Source organism: Mustela nigripes, chromosome 8, assembly GCF_022355385.1.
Source record: "Mustela nigripes isolate SB6536 chromosome 8, MUSNIG.SB6536, whole genome shotgun sequence".
Lineage (NCBI taxonomy): Eukaryota > Metazoa > Chordata > Mammalia > Carnivora > Mustelidae > Mustela > Mustela nigripes.
In genome coordinates this window covers 20,688,650-20,709,053 of record NC_081564.1, presented here as the reverse complement: position 1 = coordinate 20,709,053, position 20,404 = coordinate 20,688,650, and the positions used below count along the sequence as shown (strand labels likewise).

At 42.5% G+C, this 20,404-nt stretch overlaps 1 protein-coding gene across 4 annotated transcripts in view; it reads left to right on the top strand.

Annotated features, from left to right (window-relative positions):
- TTC28 (tetratricopeptide repeat domain 28) overlaps window positions 1-20,404 on the top strand; it is a 637,573-nt gene that overhangs the window by 535,874 nt on the left and 81,295 nt on the right. The gene's annotated exons all lie outside the window — the stretch shown is intronic.

The following is a 20,404-nucleotide window of genomic DNA, read 5'->3' as shown; positions in this document are numbered from 1 at the left end:
CATACCAGCTAATTAAAACTGAGGTGATTTTGGGGTTATAAACCGATTAATAATGAGTTTGTACTACAGCTGAACACCTGTTTGAGAGAGTAATTTAACACTAGTGACAGGACCTCTGCGTTGTGGGGCTGAGGTGAAGGAAGTTGAACTCCCAGCATCGAGAATAGAGAAGGGAAGTGCTTTTTGCAAAGATCGTCAAAGATATATGCTTATGAAAACATTTTATCATGATTGACTATTTTACATACAGAACATAATTTTCACAAGCATCCTGCTGCTGGGGAAAATGGAAAGAAGAGGGGGCCATCCTGGGTGACAGTCAGATTTTCAGGTATCTCAGGCCTCCATCCTAAGTGTCAAGAAGGTTTGCAGGTCAGAGAATCTTGTGTTAGCTGGTGTCAGGTCTCAGGGACATCTGCTGGTCTCTTGAGTGATTCATTTGCAGTCATGGAAATCCCAAGACATCACCATAATTCTTTGGAAAGGCTTATCCCAGATTCCAGTGTGTGTGTTGGACAGTGCCAGCAGCTGGGTTGGTCTTTGGGTGCTTATGAAGTTGGGGAAAGTTCTTAGATGACTTGGATAATGTAATGTCAAGAGAGAAGGTGCTATTGGGTCTTCTAGCCGAACTCCTTTATTTAACAGAAGCCAGCGTGGAATAAGATTGCTGACAGCCAAGTTCGTGTCAGAGCTGGGATCACAACAATAGAGATCTCACCCAGACTCCCAGGCCACTGCTTGTTCTGTTTTTAATTATCAAAATTAATATCATATTTGTGAAAATAGCCAAAGCATGTAAAAATGTCATCTCCAGCTTCTGTGTGTATGAAGTATGAGCAGGCTTCAGCCACATGCACACATCGTTGTCCTATTTCTTCTATGACTGCAGTGTATCCTGGGGCATCCCTTCCCTTAACCTTGAGTCGCGGTGTGCTGATTACAGAAGCTTGATGGTGTGGTAGCCCCAAGAACTTGGAAGTATAGCTATTCTCTGAAATGAAATTATACATGACCATAAACTCGGTTAGGCCAGGAGAGAACAAAGCTGCTTCAGCAACAGAATGGCACTGCAGCCAGTCCAATTCCATTGTAACCTGACCAGAGTTGTTGCGTATCCAACCAAAGTGAGTGTTAATGGGGCGCCTGGGTGGCTCGTTGATTGGGCCTCTGCCTTTGGCTCAGGGTCCTGGGATTGAGCCCTGCGTTGGGCTCCCTGGTCAGCAGGGAGCCGCTTCTCCCTCCCCCTCTGTTGCTCCCCCTCTCTTTCTTTCTCTCTCTACAGTCAAGTAAATAAATATTTTTAAAAATTAAAATAAAATAAAACAATGACAAAGTGAGTGTTAAAAGGATGGTTGGCCAGCAGTAGAAACACAAAATGAGGGAAAGAGAGGAGGGCAGATTTGGCAGTGCCCATTTCTGACACTGTCAAAGGGAAAGAGGAGCTTGGTTAAGGGACTTGAACTCCGATTGGAAGGCTGTTCCCACAGTAGACCTGCAGCCTTTGTGCTCTCTTATCCTTCCCCACTTCCTTTCCACAAATATTATAATGCCTGCTGTGTACTATATGTACTAGAGATCAGGAGTAAGGTGGTGAGTAAGACAGACATGGCTTCTATTCCCAGGGACCTGAAAGATCAGAAACAACAGAGTATAAGAAACCTTTAATTAAAATTGCCATAGTGCTTAAAGGAAAATGCAGGGTAGATAAAAGGTGTAAGTGGGGGTGGGAAACCGATCTGGGGGAGCTGGGGAAGCTTCCTTGGGGAGGGGCTATTTGAGCTGAGCTCCAAAGGATGAGGAGAAATAGAGGAGATGAAGGCCACCTCAGGCAATTGCACAGAGGCCTTCAGTAACCGTGGCGGAGAAGACCTCTCAGGTCGTCCCCTTGCCTTCCCATATTCAGGACTTCTGATTATCATTTGATTTCTCCTACAGGTGTACTTGCAAGTAGAGAATGTGCATAAGAACCTGGCGTTGTGATCTGTACAACTCTGCTTGGCCAATGAACATGGGCTCTCAAGAGGCAAAACCTTTTAGAGCACATTAATATGCGATTTTTAGATTTCTCTGAGATGAGATCATGAAGGGACACAAGTATGCAATGCCTCTCATTTGAAACTTCTGCACGTGCTGAAGGGGTTTCTGCATGCTGCCTCTGTTATGGCATGCTGGTGACCACACCTGGGTCTTCTCCGTCCATACTAACCCTGATAGGGCTCAGCCTGCAGGAAAATAGGGATTTTACTTGATCCCAATTTTTATGGATCTAGATTAAGATTCACCATAAGAAGGAAGGGGAGGGGCGCCTGAGTGGCTCAGTTGGTTGGTAACTGTCTTCAGCTCAGGTCATGATCCTGGAGTCCCAGGATCGAGTCCTGCATCAGGCTCCCGGCTCGGCAGGAGTCTGCATCTCCCTCTGACCTTCCTCTTCTCATGCATGCTCTCTCTCTCTCTCTCTCTCATTCTCTCCTTCTCAAATAAATAAATAAATAAAATATTTAAAAAAAAAAAAGGAGGAGGAAGGGGACTACCCTTTGAGTCTTCCCAGTGCCTGCCCCCACCCCCACTGTGTATAACTCCAAACACTTATGCCTCCACAGTTCTTTTGTATGAAACTAGAGGTTGAGTAATTTTGCTTCCAGGTGAATTTTGAATTGAAAAAATGGTTTTTGGGTTATAGTTCAACTCTTCATCAATGGTAGGGAGAGAAGAGAGACTGTAACTTGCTTAATCTTCCACATTAATCTTTTCCTTTCTGCTCTCTACAGAAAGCTGACAAGTTAGGATGAGTCCTTAGGGATCTGTCTCTAGGATGTTGGGTAGCTTGATGCTTAGCGTGACTTTGTCGGGCTGCCGTTGGTAGCTTCGATGTCCAGTTGAGACTGCCAGAAATGAGGTCTTTTCTGCTGCTTTAGACTAGTCTTATTAGAAATTTATTCTTATTTTGTGAACTTAAACTGAAAATTGAACGCTTCAGTGGCATGGTTTGAATTTACTAGAATAGAGTTTGGTGAGACTCTGGTTTCTGCCTCACAGTTTCATGAAAATGTCAAAGATAAATTATTTTTCATCTACAAAATTTTTAGATATTTTTAAAGCCATAATGCTTAATAATAGTAAAGATGTGGTGAATGAGCAGTCTTATACAGTAGGGATATAAGTTGGTCTAGCTTTTCTAAAAATAGCTTTTTCAGCAGATTCAAAAATCTTTAAATCTTTGGCCATTAACTCCCAAATTCTCATTTTGGAAATGGAGTAAAGACGTATTCATAGGAATATTTATAATAAGTCCATTACAGAAAATTGATTGATTGATTTTTTTGTGTGGGGGGAGGGTGGGACAGGGGAGAGGGAGAGTGAGAATCTTAAGCAGTTTCCAGGCTCAGCATGGAGCTGGTTGCGGCATTTGAACTCACGACCCTGAGATCATGTCCTGAGCTGAGATCAAGAGTTGGACACTTAACCGACTGACTCACTCAGGTGCCCCATTATAGAAAATTCTAAAAGTCTAAATGTCCACAATAATTGAATGTAAAATTATTTTATATCTATCCAATATGACATCACATTGTAATTAAAATTATGTATAACAGAGACTCTTTAGTCACATAGCTGAATGTTTATGGCAAAATATTAAGTGAAAACAGTAGAATATAGAATTATTATATATAGTGTAATTTCAGTTTTGTAATCTATACAAAATATGGATGTGAAAAGTAAGAAAAAAAGTCCTTAGGAGGAAATCGGCTATAGTGTTAGTGGTAATTATAGGTGGATGGTGGAATTATGGATGGCTGGCATTTTATTCTTTATGTGATTCCTTATTTTCATTTTTTTTCACAATGAACATATATTACTTTTTATATGAGAAATAAAGCCATGAATAAACAACTCTGTTATTCAAAGGGGGGAAAAAAAGAAACCTTTTACAGAAATCAGTTTACAGAAAATAAAATCCAAGTTTTGGATCTTGACACCATGATCTAGCTCTAGGAAGTCATTCTGGGTTTACTTTCCATCTTGTCTCTTGGTGAACACCATGTTCTGGCTACCTTGCCTTCTTCTCTTTTCTCTAAATATACCCTGTGCTGCTTTCTCAGGCATCTCTAACCTCTAAGTCTGTAGGTGCAGCTCTCCAGCAAACATCTCTGCATGGGAATCTTCCAGGAATCTCTAGTCTAAAATATCTAAATCCCAATTCTTGAGTTTCCCCATTTCCCTCCTCAGTCAGTCATTGTAATATACACCACATTAACAGAATGAAGAACAAAAACCACATGATGATATCAACAGATGCAGAAAAGTCATTTGAAAAATTTAACACTCTTGGGACGCCTGGGTGGCTCAGTTGGTTGGACGACTGCCTTCAGCTCAGGTCATGATCCCGGAGTCCCGGGATCGAGTCCCACATCGGGCTCCCAGCTGCATGGGGAGTCTGCTTCTCCCTCTGACCTTCTCCTCGCTCATGCTCTCTCTCACTGTCTCTCTCTCTCAAATAAATAAATAAAATCTTTAAAAAAAAATTTAACACTCTTTCATGATATTAAAAAAAAAAAAAAAAAAAGAACCCAACAAGCTAGGAAAATAAGGAAATTACCTCAACATACTAAAGGCCTTTATGAAAAGCTTGCAACTAAAATCATACTCATTGGTAAAAACTGAAAGTTTTCCCTCCAAGATAAGGAAAAAAGCAAGGGTACTTTCTCTTGTCACTTCTATTCATGGTACTGGAACTTCTAACCATATCAATTAAACAAGAAATAGAAATAAAAGTCCTCCAAATTGCAAAAGAAAAAGTAAAATTAGGTCTGTTCACAGGTGACATTATATGTAGAAAACCCTAAAGATAACACCAAAAACCCTGTTGGAACTAATAAATAGATTTAGCAGAGTTGTAGGATACAAAATCAATACTCAAAATGCAGTTGCATATCTATATACTAACAATGAGTAATTGTTAGAAGGAAATTAAGAAAACAAACCCAATTATAATAGCATCAAAAAGAATGAAATACTTAGGAATAAATTTAACTCAGGAGGCGAAAGACTTGTATACTAAAAACTGTAAAATATTGCTCAAGGAAATTAAAGAAGACCAATAAATGGAAAGACATCCCATGTTCATGGATTGGAAGAACTAATATTTTAAAATGTCCATTACTACCCAAAGCAATCTGTAGATTCATTGTAATCCCTGTCAAAAAAAAAATTTTTTTTAAAGATTTTGTTTATTTAACAGAGAGAGATCACAAGTAGGCAGAGAGGCAGGAGAGAGGAAGGGAAGCAGGCTCCCCGCCGAGCAGAGAGCCCGATGCGGGACTCGATCCCAGGACTCTGAGATCACGACCCGGGCCAAAGGCAGCGGCTTAACCCACTGAGCCACCCAGGCGCCCCATCCCTGTCAAAATTTTGATGGTATTTTTTATAAAAATAGAAAAAAAATCCTAAATTCATATGGAATCTCAAAGGACCCAAAAAAGCTGAAACAATTTTGAAGAGTCAAAACAAAGTCAAAGGCCACACACTTCCTGATTTCAAAACATCACAATGCTATAGTCATAAAAACAGTGAGGTACGGGCATAAAGACAGAGACACACAGGTTAATGGAATAAAGTAGCCCAGAAATAAAGCCTGCTATATAGGTCAAATGATCTTTGACAGGAGGGCCAAGGCTACATATTGGGGGGAAAGGATAGTCTCTTCAACAAATGTTGTTGGGAAAACTGGATATCCACATGCAAAAGAATGAAGTTGGACCCTTGTCTTATATCATATATAAAAGTTAACTCGAATTAAAAACCCAGAACATAAGATCTGAAAATATAAAACTCCTTGGAAAAGCTTCATGACATTGGATTTGGCAACAGTTTCCTGAATATGACACCAGAAGCCCAAGTAACAAAAGCAAAATTACACAAGTGGGAGTACATGACATTTAGACTTCTGCAAGGCAAGGGAAATAGTCAACAGAGTAAAAAAATCAGCTTATAGAATAGGAGAAAATATTTTCAAACCATAGATTTGGTAAGGGGCTACTGTTTAGAATATGTAAAGAACTACTACAACCTAACAACAACAGCAATAGCAAAAACAATCTGATTTGAAAATGGGCAAAGAATAGACAGTCTCCAGGGAAGATAGACAGTCGGTCAACAAGCACCTAAGAGGATGCTCAACATCACTGATCATCAGGAATATGCAAATCAAAACCACCTTGGTATGGATGGATATCCCCTCACACACATGAAGATGGCCACTATCAAAAAATAGGAAATAATGAGTGTTGGCAAAGATGTGGAACAGTCAGAACCCTTGTGTTCTGTTGGTGGGAATGTAAAATGCTTTGGCCAATATGAAAAACAGTATGGAGGTATGTTTTTTACCACAAGTAAAACAAAGGTATAAAAAGTACATTTGAGGGGCGCCTGGGTGGCTCAGTGGGTTAAAGCCTCTGCCTTCGGCTCAGGTCATGATCCCAGGGTCCTGGGATAGAGCCCCACGTCTGGTTTTCTGCTCAGTGGGGGGCCTGCTTCCTCCTCTCTCTCTGCCTGCCTTTCTGCCTACTTGTGATCTCTGTCAAATAAATAAATAAAATCTTTAAAAAAAAAAAAGTATATTTGAATCCACCCACTCTGTCTCCACCACCACAGGCACAGTACGGGTCCTCATCATCTGTAGCCTGAACTACTGTTGCCACCTCCTCTCATAGCCTTCCAGATGCTTTCACGCAGAGCGACCTTTCACAGATGTATTTGGGACTATGCTTCCTTGTTCTCCCCAACACCAGGCACCCCAGACTCATCACAAAGCATCCCCCCCTCAAAGCTTCTGAATGTTTTTTAAATTTCACACTCCTTATGGCAGCCTGTAACCCCAGCTGATCTCGCCTCTGTCTGGCCATTGAATGACACCTCTGGTCCTTCAGCTTGACATATCCCTGTGTGGTCCCCCAGCCTCCTTTCACCACCAGGGCTATTCCAAGGGCTGTCCCACCTTAGGGTTTAGCGTGTGCCCTTCCTTCTATGAAGTTCTGCCCACTGCCGTTGGTATGGCGGGTTCCATCTCCTCCTTCAAACTCCTGCTTCCCTGCTAACTCCTCAGAAAGGCCTTTCTGAAGCTTGGTTTCATTCACTTCTGCATACCCAGTGCCTGGGGCGGTCCTGCAACATAGTCCATGCTGAATAAATGTTTAAATGGGCAACTGATTGACTCTCTGAATGCATTAAGTCCCTCTCCCTGCTGTCCAGAATTGCCCTACTTTTCCTACAGATATTCTAATCACCTGTGAGAGCCCTGTTCAAATCTCAAGAGACCACCCAGAGACCCTAAGTCCGAATGAGGTTTTTGCTCCCCCTCTGAGGTGCCTAATAATAGCTCTCACTCCATTCTTTCTTATTTCATAATCACCTGACTTGTGTGTTTTCCCAGGCAGGGGGCGATACCATGGGAAGCAGGTGCTATGTCCTCTCTGAATGCTCACCACTAACACAGTGCTGGCCCGTAGTGAGATGTCCATAAATTTGAATTTCAGTCACCAGAAGATGTGCTGTGAGCACACTCTCTTCATGCTGGGCCGATTTACTGCCTCTTTTCCTAGTGGATGTGAAATACACTGTGCCCCTAGAAATTGAGTCTCTGTGCCTTGGGGAACACCTTCATTCAATTACCCACAGCCTGGCTGTGGTGTCCTTGTTATAATGCAGACTGCTTTTGCTTTCCTTAATGGTATCTTGCTGCTGAAAGGAAGTGCAGTGGTACAAAGGAGTTTCTGAAAATGGATTTAAAATAAAAGAACTGCTTTTATTAAGTGTTTAATAAGAACTTCCAGTCCCTTCCTTCCTCCCAGATCAAAAGAGGCATAGATTGAAACCACTGTATAGAACATGAACCTCCCATAAGGGAGACGTTATGAATTTCAAAACACATCTTCAGTTCTTAATTCTGGTATTTGGCCAGAGTCTTGCTGTTTCCTGGGCATCCGGGACAGTGCAGTGACACTGGTGACACTGAGCTGACCAGTGAGAATATTAGTAGGTCTGGAAGGAGTGCTCCCAAGAGATTTTAGATAAGTTGCAAGCATAGGCTGCCCTTATAATAGGGGAAATATTCCTTCATTGTAGTGAATATTAAACCTTGATAAGTTACAGCTGTTATTTTCGTTTCTTTCGATGCTTTTCTATATTTCTAATTTTTTTTACAGCAGGTTATTTTTATAATCCAGTGCGTTTTCTTATTTCATGGATTAATCTAGGTTGTACCAATTTGTGAATACTGATGCCTTTCTGTTAGCTCTAGACTGATCACAAGTGGTAGCTGTTAAATCTGACAGTGCCAAGTGCTGGAGGAGATGTGGGTCCATGAGATGCCTCATATGGGCTGGTGCGAGAGTAAATGGGCACAACCACATCAGAAGACAGGTTAATATTACCTTCTAAAGCTGAACATTTATTTAGCGTTTGACCCAGATCTATGCAAGCATACTGTCCGAGAAAGGCTCTTGTACATGAGCGAGGATTTTCAGAATTGCACTGTAAACAATAGCAAAATGCTGGAAGCCCACATGACATTGTAAGAGAGTGGATGAGTAATAGACCCAAAATGGAATCTTAAGCCACAGACGAGCCACTGGAAACCCAAAGATATGGCCAAATCTTAAAAATATAACCAGTGAATAAAAGCAAATCCTCAAATATTACCTATGGCATGAATCCTTTTAATAGATTTAAAACAACTAAAATAAAAATATGCTTTTAGAAATATAGCTAGATGCAATAAAATTTGTATAGAAAGGACAGGCAGGGGACGATGGCTATGGGATTTGGGATGGGACTTTCCTCGGGATGGGGAAGCAAAGGATGGGCTCCATGGGAGGTACACAAACAATAAGATGTGTTATTCTCTGGCTTTTGTTTTGGGTAGTGGTTTTGTGAGTGCTCATTAAATTATTAAAAAATTACTAAGTAAATCAATGAAAGCAGGCCATGCATGGATCAATGATGAAAGTGTGTCAGGAATAGAAGATTATGATTAATCCAATCCCAGAGAGATTCCCCCCACCCCCAAAAAAGAAAAAAAGCAGAATTTCTTAAACAAATTACAAAAGCAGGATTGCCTAGTACGTATTTAATCCATGTAAATAAATGGACAGTTGATAAATTGCTTTATTTGTATCTGTTCTTTTAAGCAAGTACCCAAGCACTGTCATTGTCATATTGTTTATTTTTTTTAAAGATTTTATTTATTCATTTGACAGAGATCACAAGTAAGTAGAGAGGCAGGCAGAGAGAGCGAGAGAAGGAGGAAGCAGGCTCCCTGCAGAGCAGAGAGCCCGATGTGGGGCTCGATCCCAGGACCCTGGGATCATGACCTGAGCCAAAGGCAGAGGCTTTAACCCACTGAGCCACCCAGGTGCCCCCATATTGTTTATTTTAAGTTACAGTTTATTTTAAGTTACAGGCTTATTTTAAGTTACAGTTAGTATTTGAAAGTTTAAAATTATCTTTACAATATTTTCTAATTGTAGCTTTGTGCTAATCAAGACTGATCCCCCCATCAATCCAAACTAGTAAGTTTTTATTTTAAAAATCAAATTTTTTTTCTTACCCCAAATCATTTTCAGAATTATGTGGAATAAAAGTAGATATAATAATTTGGGAGCATTTATTTTGTTTCTTAAAACAAAGAGTTTCCCATTTCATTCTAAATTAGGGTAGGTTAAAAAAAAAAATTAGGGTAGGTTACCATTTTGAAAATATTTTATGCGATGTAGTCAGTCTGTGCCAGAGCTAGTTCTGAGCCTGGAGATACATGCATGAATAATAGCTGGAATTCTTGGCCTTGCAGTAGCTCACAGTGTGAAACATGCAACAAATGTATAAATTATTAATCTACCACATGCAAAATGTTATGATAAAGGTCTAAACAAAGAAGGCTCCACCTCCTTGCTCTGCCTCCTTGGAGTTAAGGCAGTTGGTTCAAGAGGCCTCCACAGAAGTGACATTTAAGCTGGACCCCAGAGAGTGAAGGGAGAAAAGTCAAGTGAGCAGAGGAATTCCTCCCCAGGCAAGGGTGTAGAGGAAGGAAGGGCCCGTGACCTCCAGATAATGAATGATGGGCACAAGAGGAGGTCCATCTGTCCTCTGCTGTAGAATTGTCCTCTGTGTCATAACCACTCAGTGCAGCCTCCTGGGGTTCACCTCGTTCTTGCAAGATCTGAAGGTGAGCCCCCTTTCTGATGGGGTGGGTTTGCCTGTCTGGGTCTCATGCCCTGTCTTCTTGGGACATGGCTGGGTCCAAAAGGCAGGCTTTATCTATGAGGTGACTCACTCAGGCTCGGCTATCCATGTTTGAGAAGATGATGCCAGATTAGGGATTACATCACTGAAGAGACACAGCTGCAGAAATGAATGGAACGCACTGGAGACTCTGGTCTTATGCCCTGATTCCCAGATTTAGATTCCTTCCAAAAGGATGAGTACAGAATAAATTCAGAAAGTTGCATTCAGTAAGCTTCTTAGGGTATCAGCGGCTTAGCAAGAAGGATAAGTGGAGTTGGTCTTCTTGTCTGACCTCTGAAGTAGCTAAATTGAATCCCCTTTTATAGGTCTCATGAGCTTTTTAAAAAGCAGAATTCTTGAAATTGCTGGGTTTCCCCTTATACATGGGAGGGCTAATCTGGTGAATGGTAGAATCCGCCTAAAGACAAAAAGCAAACAGCAGTGATGTGGGGTAAAGTGTTCTATGCCTGTTGTTCGGCCTGTCTGGTGCCTGGAACTATGAACGGCTTGACTTTCCCTGGGTTTCACTGACATTTCTGTTCCCAGGCCCCAGAGCACTAGCTTGTTTGGTAGATGCCATGAAAACCTGGCATTTCTCAGACATTTCTTTAACTCTTGTCTCCGATCCTTAGTTCCTGGTCCCAAAGCTTGGGATAGCATCCCTGCTAGAAGAAGGGCTTGGTTGGGGGGAAGGGGCGGGGCAAATCTCTTGACCAATCCAGACCTTCAGCTCTTCTCCCTCAGTGTCACGTCAGCTGTTGGCGGGCTGTTGCCATGACCAATTTCATAAAAATTCTTTGAACTAATCAAATTTCAATATCCCTGACTTTGTATACCCTGCCCTTTGCCCCGGTGAAATTCCCTGGCCTGTTCTTTCTGATTGATTCTGTGCAGCTTTATCTAACAATCGATATTTAAGACATTTAATATGTAGCTCTTGACTTATCTTGCTTTGGGAAAATGACCCCAGTATAGCCACCAAGTTCCTCTCGGAACCGGCTAAAATAGGTATTGCTTTTCATCCCATTTGTCCTTTTATGATTTGAGCACAGTGGTTAAGGAGGCCCTGGAGGGGTGCCGTCCTTAAAAGAGCACGTTTCATGGTGTCAGACGCCCAGCTCACGCTGTATGAGTCAGGTTTTCCTCCAGTAGGGTCATGAACACCTCAAGATTTCAGAGACTTGTAACCACAGACATGTATTTCTTGCTTTGGGGCTGCAGATTAGCTGGAGTGGTTCTGCTTAGGCTCCCTGGTGGCCTTAGGTCCCTGTGTCTCATCTTTCTGTGACCAGTGGTGACCAGACAAGACTCTCCTCACAGCAGAAATCAGGATTGCAAAGGACCAAGAAAAACAGACACTTTGAAAGCCCTGCTCGCCTCTGGTCCACTGATGTTCTGTTGGCTAAAGCAAGTCCCACATCAAGCCGAACATCAGCAAGGCAGGGAATATCTGTCTCCTGTGGAGTGAATACAAGCCTAACAGTAACACGGCCTCCCTCTGCCCCTCACCCATGGAGGCCTGGAGAGAGAGAAGGATGATCCTTGCTCAGGCCTCATGTGTCTCTTCCCTTCAGTGTCTGATGGGTGACCATATTTCTGCTTGTATCTTTCTCCCCTCAATGTAGCACTCACCCAGCCGGGCAAGACTTCCCACGCACCCCTTCCTCTCCTGTGGCTTCCCATCTTCCTCTCACTTACCCTTGGCTACTTTATTTTCCCTTGGAAACATAATCTTCCTCGAGGACAAGTGTCTACATCGCTGGCCCCATGTCTCCCTCGGTTTTGAGACTTGACCATCCCCCTGGAATTCACCTCTAGGTCAATAAATGCACGATCAGACCCTTGCTCAGGCACCTGCCCAGTCTGGCACACCGTGACTCCCAATTTTCCCCACTTATTTTAAAGCCTCCATCTTTCCCCCACAAGTTCTTTAGTGTTGAGGCCTTTAAATCGTTAGTCCTTAAATTTCCCTTTCCTATATTGCTGTTCATGTAACCAGTCACTGAACTCTGTGTGATCCTGCTCGTCTGCCCTCTTCTTCTCCCCTCCTCTGGGCCAGCTCTGAACCACAGCGTGCCCTCATGACCAGCCTAGCCTTCCTGCCCCCTCGTCCTCCCTACAGTGCTTCTGTCCCTGCTGCCTGAGGACTTTTCTCAAAGCTCTGCTATCATCCAAGCGTTTCCACCTCCATTGCAGCCTACAGAGAACGGTGGTGGCTGAGGAGTGCCCGCCGACAAAGCTGGTGCTTAGGCTCCGTTGTCCTGTATGGCCTATTCCCCTCCCAGGGTCAGCTCTCTGTTCAAATACGGGCATTTCTTCCCCCGGCCACCTCCATACCACGCATGTCCCTATGAGTGTGCATTTGCTTTCTGCTTCTGCCAGTGTGGGTTCTTTCCTTTACCCCTGGGGTTCTTTCCCCCCTGGGGCATTGCTTTTCCTGAAGGCAGGAAGGGCTTACACAGGTGGGGAGAAGCCAAAATGCAGAGACAAAGTAGAGGGTGCGCTGTGGAGCTGACCCCCCCCACCCCCAGGCCTTGCTTCTTTTTCCACCTCCCTTCCAGGATTTAGAAAAGTCTGGGCACACAGTGCATAGAACTCTGATGTATCCTTGTTGGTTAACTGGAATTAAATTGTATAAATTAACTCAGTCCCAACAAGAAGTGTCCCTGAATGCCATGCAGTCGTGTCTTATCTGTACATTACTAGCCCTTGGCAGTGCCTAGCCCTTAAGAGGTACTCATGCCTCCATGAGTATTCATTGAATAAGGGGGGTTGGAAGAGGAAAAGACCGAACTGCGGGAGTCACCTCCAAACTTGGCCACACACGGTCATTAGAGCATCTTTGAGTGTATGGGCAGCCTGTCATCAGTGTAGCAAAGCATGACCCAAGCGATCCCATGTGTCTGAGTCACTGCTCTAGCCTTTTCTTCCCACTCCCACCCCTGTGCAGTCCCATGAAGGCAGGGCATCATCGAGGACACTCAGAGAGGTGTACTTCTCCAGATCTTGTAGACCTTGAACTAACATCCACATTACAAATTTGACCCCATAGGCCAGCCCATGAAACTCTTCTGATTCACAGTAACGCATTAAACTCATTATGTCTTCAAAAGTAATGAGATGCTCTTTCTTGCCTTTTGATAGACTTATGCTAATGCAGTGAGGAGTCAGTGCTAATAAGCTGGGAGAGGCAGAATTGATTTAAGGATCTGTCACTTCCAAAAACATACTGTCTGATGGCGACAAAGTTATCATCATAAACTTGTCTTTTTCTTTATTCTTGTGCATGCTGCTCATCTCACTGCTAATTAGAAACATCGGGAGAGAACACTTCATTTTTCTGGCAGCTCTCACCAAAGCTTTCTGCTTTTAAGAAGGACTGAGTACCTTCCTATCGCAGGATGTGGCTCCTATCTGAGTGACATTCATCCCTCGCTCCTGCCTCAACATGCGGGCCACCCGCAGGTGTGATGCTGATGGGGGGGGGGGGGGGGGGGTTTCAGTTCACTTTCTGTGTCCTCACCTTTAGTGTCACTGGTGGATCAAGCCACAGTAGACGCTTCCACCTAAAGCCAGAAGCTGGATGGACCTATCCTGTCCATGAAAGGAGATAGCCATGGGATAACTTTCAGATCTTCTGTAAGTTCAAGTACACAGCTATTAATTAGACCTGTATGTGTTCACATACTGATTATCACCCCAAGGTTGGAGACAGCCATTCTTGGGAAGATCAAATAGCAAGACCGAGGGATACATGACATTGATTTCCTTTCCTGCAGCCATCCACGGCAAACCCTCTCTTCCTCTGGACTTCTTCATGAGGTTTTCGCTGCCACAGTCCTGTCGATGATTTAGGAAATCTCTTTAGGGTTGTTGTCAAGTCTGGGTAGTCCTACTGCTATGGGTTTCACTGTTTCCTTCTTGGCTGCCCCTAATCACAGTATTACTTACTGCATGAGGTTCATTTTTTCGTGTCTTTTCCTCCCTACTGGACTCGAGAGCCATTGAGGGTGGGGATTGGGTCTGCCCACTATCAGGGCAGTACCTGGAATGTCACTGGCGCTCAGGGAAATTAGTCATTGAATGACTAAATGAGATGGGTCCACCTTTCCTTTTTTGCATATAAACATGGTCTCTTCCTAATTACATGAAAGCTCAAGCTGGGAACATCTCTGATCAATGCTAGAATTGGTCTGGCTGTGTATGAGAAAAGCCATTTCCAAAGAAGGATACAGAAGGAGCAAACAATGCTAACAGCAAAGTGAAAAGAAGAGGAACAAGAAGAGTGTGTGTTTGCACAAACTTTCTTTCAATCAAGTATAAACTAACATTTTATTGTATTTTTCTTCTTCTCTGCTTCCTCCTACTTTAGCTCAGTATTGAGTTTTAAGCCTCAGATATAAAAACTCAGCATAGTTTATACTGGGTAAGGGCTTTGGATTACAGCACTTTTGAATGTTGGAAATGGCTAAATTTAAAAGAGGTAGAGAATTATAGTTGGCAGAAAGTTACAAGGAGGAAAAAAGCTATTTGTCTAACTTGTCTTTGAAAATGAATCAAACAGGCAAGAGAGTCCAGATTCTGTACAATATGAGTCATTTCGGTTTCCCATCACAGATAGGATTTTTCAGTGAATGGATACAACTTTGATTTCGTCTTACACTCTTAAATAATATTAATAAATCAAGGTGCAGAACATGCGTTGGTGGGTGCTCTGTAATGCCAAGTGAGTGCTTGTGTTTTAATTCTGACTTCCTATCAGGACCTCTCAGATTGCCAAGAAGGGAAAGGGCCTCTGTTGGCCATTTTCCATGTGTCAGACACAGGTGTGCAAACTCATAGATGTTTTTATTATCCTCTGAGTCTGTGCTTGTGGTCCCTGTTATACCTATCAGGAAGCTGAAACTCAGAGCCTTTTAATGAATTGTCAAGGGTTCTCACAGCTAGTTAAATGCTGGAAACAGAATTCAAGGGTGGGCTTTAGAAAGGGCTTCTCAAAAACAAAGAGTGCCAACATGCCTCCTGGGGCTCTAGAATTACATCTTCAAATGATTTTGTTTGAGGATGAGAAAAAGACCTACAGAAAATGTCTCATTCACTCCTTTACAGACTTTGACTGTCCCTTGGGAGATTTTGGTAGACTTTTTGCCTACCTTCTGGAAACCTCCATTGAGTCTCCCATACTGGGTATCGTCCAATCTCACTGGCCTTAGCAATAGATGGAAGCAAGAAAAAATGTGGAAAAATAAACAAGATGGAAAAATAGAAAAAGATTCTGTCACAGTGCAGTTGAATACATCATTTAAATCATCTTACTACAGTGAATTTGAGAGCAATGAGAGTGGTTTCTCATTGAGAAATAAAAGTCCTTTGACTTGAAGAATATTTTTAAAAAATAAATCGTTCATTACCCTAGGTATTTCTTGAAAGGAAAATCATCCATATCAAGACATATCATGAAAGAAATAATTCAACAGTCCTTGAGAAGTTACGTATTTTCTACTCAAACATTAAAGTAATCGTTTAATCTTACATACAATTCCCTGAACTCTCCCTAAATAATTGCCTTGGTGATTTTAGCTCAACCTTGAAACAGACTTGGATCTGTTGTATATTTGACTTTATTTGAAAGAGAAAAGCAAGTTTAAAGAACTAGAAACTTCAGAGGTTTAAGCCCTTTGCCCGTGGGGACCAGCAGAAAGGAGGGAAGCAAACGTGTGGGAGCACAGGATGGAGTGAGGTATCAGGTCGAACAATAACCATGCCACCTATTATGTACATGGTACTTTATAGAACATCTATCTACCAGGCATCCTCGCATTTAGTGCCTCAGTTTACCTTTCCAGTAGCCATTGGTGATAGGTGTCTTGGGACACCTCCTTTTGGGAGAAGGACACTGAACCTCAAAGACTGACTTGTCCAAGGTCACACAGCTAAAGAATAAAGTCAGAACTTGAACCCAGGCCTCCAGCCTCTGGTCTTCTGCTCTTTCCATCAAGCCATTTATCTCTCTCAAGAGGCAAGTATTTATTGTGGATAAGCTCTCGCTAGATTTGCCAAGGCTCGTGCAAAATTTTTGACTGCAGTGGAGCTTTTCCTATGTTTGAGACGTGTGAATGTTGCCTGAGGTTCATAACAGTATTTATAGCAATGGAATTTGAGCTGGGGTAATGAAGTTCTGAATTGTTCTCTGCGTAACACTAAGCTTTAAGAGGAGCTCAGTTTAAGTCAATGGCATATGAGTAAACTGGTCTACTTGGACATAGCTTGGGCATGTGGGTTCCAAGATAAATCTGCAGCTGCTTAAATAAAAGTGGAAGAAGAAGAAAAAAACAGAAAAGAAGAAGTAAATAAGGTGTCACTTAGTGTGATGCAACTCTGGTTGCAGAACAGCTGTGAAGTGTTTGGAATGAAGATAGTGTGGACAGTTCTAGAAGCCGTTTTCCAAGTAAGTTAGCCTGGTGTCCAAATTTGAAATCTTCTATCCATTTTGTCAATAAGCAGCTGTTTGCTGAATATCCCCATAATGTCAGTCACTGTGCTGGGCCCCAAGGATTCAGAAACAAGGCTCATTTCCTGTCCTTGTGGAGCTCACAGACCAGCAGGTTTGTGGGTGTTATGAATAGAGACATCCAGAAGCACAGGTCTAAGTTTCACAAAGGTCCATCTTATGATGGACACCCAGTTTACCTGCCCCCCCATTTCTAGTCTTTTCTTGAAGTTGGAATTTTCAGTATTTCATATTAGAAGACATGTTACCATAAATCTGATTTGTGATACACCTAGTTAGTAAGACAGTCATTCAGCAAATATTTGTCAAATGCATACAATATGCCTGGTCCTCTGCTGGGTATTGATTGGGGTTACAGGAATGAAATCAGTAGATTTCCTGTTGCAAGGTGCTCTCAGTCTAAGAGGAGAGAAATAATACACAGGCATACCCAATCCGGACTCTGCTGCTTACTCTCTGCATGACCTTTGGCAAACAATTTAATCTCATGGAGTTTTTGTAACTATAAAATAATGCTGAAAAGCAGTAGGCTAGAACTGGGCACATAAGAAGGCTTCATGTAGTTGCCAATTATTGTAGTTGTCAATTATGAGAAAGGTAGGAGAGATACATAGAGGTCAGAGAAGCCACTTGTGCCTCAGGGAGGGCTCAATCCGGAGAGGCTTCCTGGAGGAGGTTTTTTTTTTTTTAATAATTCATCACTTACATTTAATACCTAATGCTCATCATAACAAGTGCCCTCCTTAATACCCACCACCCATTTAGCATATCCTCTCCTCATCTCCCTCCATCAACCTGGAGGAGGTATTGCTTGAACTGAATCAGAGATGCAGTGCATTTTTGCCATGCCAACATAGCAGCATGAAAGGTGGAGCATGTGGCACAAGCCAAGGCATGCGATGGACAGCTGCCACACTTAAGGAGATGCAGGGAAGGCAGCACAGTTGAAATATAGGGTATAGGGAGGACTGGGACCCAAACACCCCTTTATATAAATGCAAGGGGGCCAGATGCTGTGTGACAGTGGTGGGGGGTGGTGCTGGCCCTATAGCCAGGGGCCAGAGGTTTGCTTCTAAGAAAGACATGTGGTCCAAATTGTCCATTGAGAACTTGAGATCATTTTGCTCTCTCTCCCTGAGTCTCCTGGGTTAAATGTTTTACATTGTCTGTTGGCGTAAGGAAAAGAAGAGAACCACTTTAAAAACCTGCTGGGCAGTGAAAAGCCATGTTGAGCTTCTGAGCAAGAAATATTGTGCATGCAAGTGAGGAAAGATTCACTTTCTATTTCTAGAGGAAACAAGAAATAATTTCCTAATTTGGTCTAGCAAATACTATAAGAGTAAGTCAAGTATAAAATATGTACATTTCCTAGTAATGTCTTTGTATTGGCGGAAATTTACCTATCCAGGATATACATTCAGGGGGACCAGAAAGGTCTTGGCTGTGCATGGTCTAAACCAAAATCCTTTCTCTTTAAACCCACCTGAAACAGCCAGGGCCTGAGTCCATGAGAGCCTACAATCTGAAATGGTATCAGAGTCTCTTTCTATCCTGTATACTTTTAGAGTTAAAAATCAAATACTTTTGTCATGGTGTCAGTGAAACTAAAGAAAAATGAAAACAGTAAAAAGAAATGGTCTCCTTTTTCTGAAGGGCAGAGGAGGGGGTGACTTGAGCCATCTTACCATATGTTAATAGCAGAGCTGTCCAAGGAGCTCTCGGGCCCTCAGCTTAGCCATAGAAAACACGTTTTCTTAAGTTATTTTGGCCTTATAGGGTGGTTTTTTTTTTTTTTTTCATTTTTAAATGTTTATTTTTTTTTTAATTTTTTATTTTTTATAAACATATATTTTTATCCCCAGGGGTACAGGTCTGTGAATTACCAGGTTTACACACTTCACAGCACTCACCAAAGCACATACCGTCCCCAATGTCCATAATCCCACCCCGTTCTCCCAAACCCCCTCCCCCCAGCAACCCTCAGTTTGTTTTGTGAGATTAAGAGTCACTTATGGTTTGTCTCCCTCCCAATCCCATCTTATTTCATTTATTCTTCTTCTACCCACTTAAGCCCCCATGTTGCCTCACCACTTCCTCATATCAGGGAGATCATATGATAGTTGTCTTTCTCTGCTTGACTTATTTCGCTAAGCATGATATGCTCTAGTTCCATCCATGTTGTCGCAAATGGCAAGATTTCATTTCTTTTGATGGCTGCATAGTATTCCATTGTGTATATATACCACATCTTCTTGATCCATTCATCTGTTGATGGACATCTAGGTTCTTGGGTGTTTTTTTTTTTTTTTTAAATGAAAAATGATCACAGTTAGCATGCCTGACCTTTGTTGGCCTGATCATTTTATGAAGAATAATAATATTATGGCAGAGTAGTCTGGAAAGAATGTCCGCTAACTTAGACTAAAGATTCTCAGTGACCTCGGAGCGCACACCAAGGCGGTGGAGAAAGCAGCGAGGGCTAAGTGTTTAGATCGTGAGCTGTGGCGGAGTAACCAGTACTTTCTTCGGCATCTGGGGGTTTTCACTTCCTTCTTTGGAAGAAGCTCATCTCAGTGGGAAGTATAATTGCCCTTGCCTATGCCACTTTGGGAAGAGAACGTGTGTCCCCAATCACTGAAAGGAAATATCCTTGCGCGGTCAGAGTTCATCCTGGCTGGCCTCGTGAGGTTTAGCAGCTGCCGCCAAGACTCTGCAAGGGGGTGGCCCTGCTGGAATTAGAGAGGCACTGCTGGCTTCTGGATGTGATTGCGAAGGCCGCACATTCCTGAGGATAATGTGTCAAAATGCTGCATCAATACGCTGATCACTCTCTTGTATGCGTCTCCTATTCACTCGTCATTTACATTTTTATTTTCAATTTTGTGTAAGTGCTACTTGCACACGGTATAAAATTCAAGGGTTCAAAAGAGAACATGGTGAACAGTTTCTTGGGTCCCTTTCCAGAGAAAAAGCCTCATCACTTACCCTTATGTGTCCACCTTGCTTCTCAAAGGCGGACGGAGTGTTTGGCAGTAGGTGGATAAAAATGCTTTGCAGCCTTAGTTCTGAACAGGGAGCTGATGTTGAAAGTTTGAAGTTATTGGGGAGGGGGGAGGCTTTCATTAGGCCTGCTTAACAATCAAATATTGATTTTTACCTGATATTTTGTAGCCATAAAATATATTTATTCCATGTCTCATTTTACCCTTATGACAATCTAAAAAGCACATAAGAGGAGGCATTATCTTCATTTTACAGCTCATAAAACTGAGGTGAGGAGAGAGTAAGTGCCTTTCATTATGTCTTACAGCTAATCAGTGGCAGAATGAGACCAGAGATGGTCTATTGTTCCCCCTTGAGTTCCTACTTCTGTCCGGTGGTGCAAGCCTGATGTGAGGGGGATTTTCCATCATCATTCATTTTGAGTTGTAAATGGGCTGATTTCTGATTTTAAATTATTTTTTTAAATTTATTTGACAGACAGAGATCACAAGTAGGCAGAGAGGCAGGCAGAGAGAGAGGAAGGAAAGCAGGCTACCTGCTGAGCAGAGAGCCCAATGCGGGGCTCGATCCCAGGACCCTGGGATCATGACCTGAGCCAAAAGCAGAGGCTTT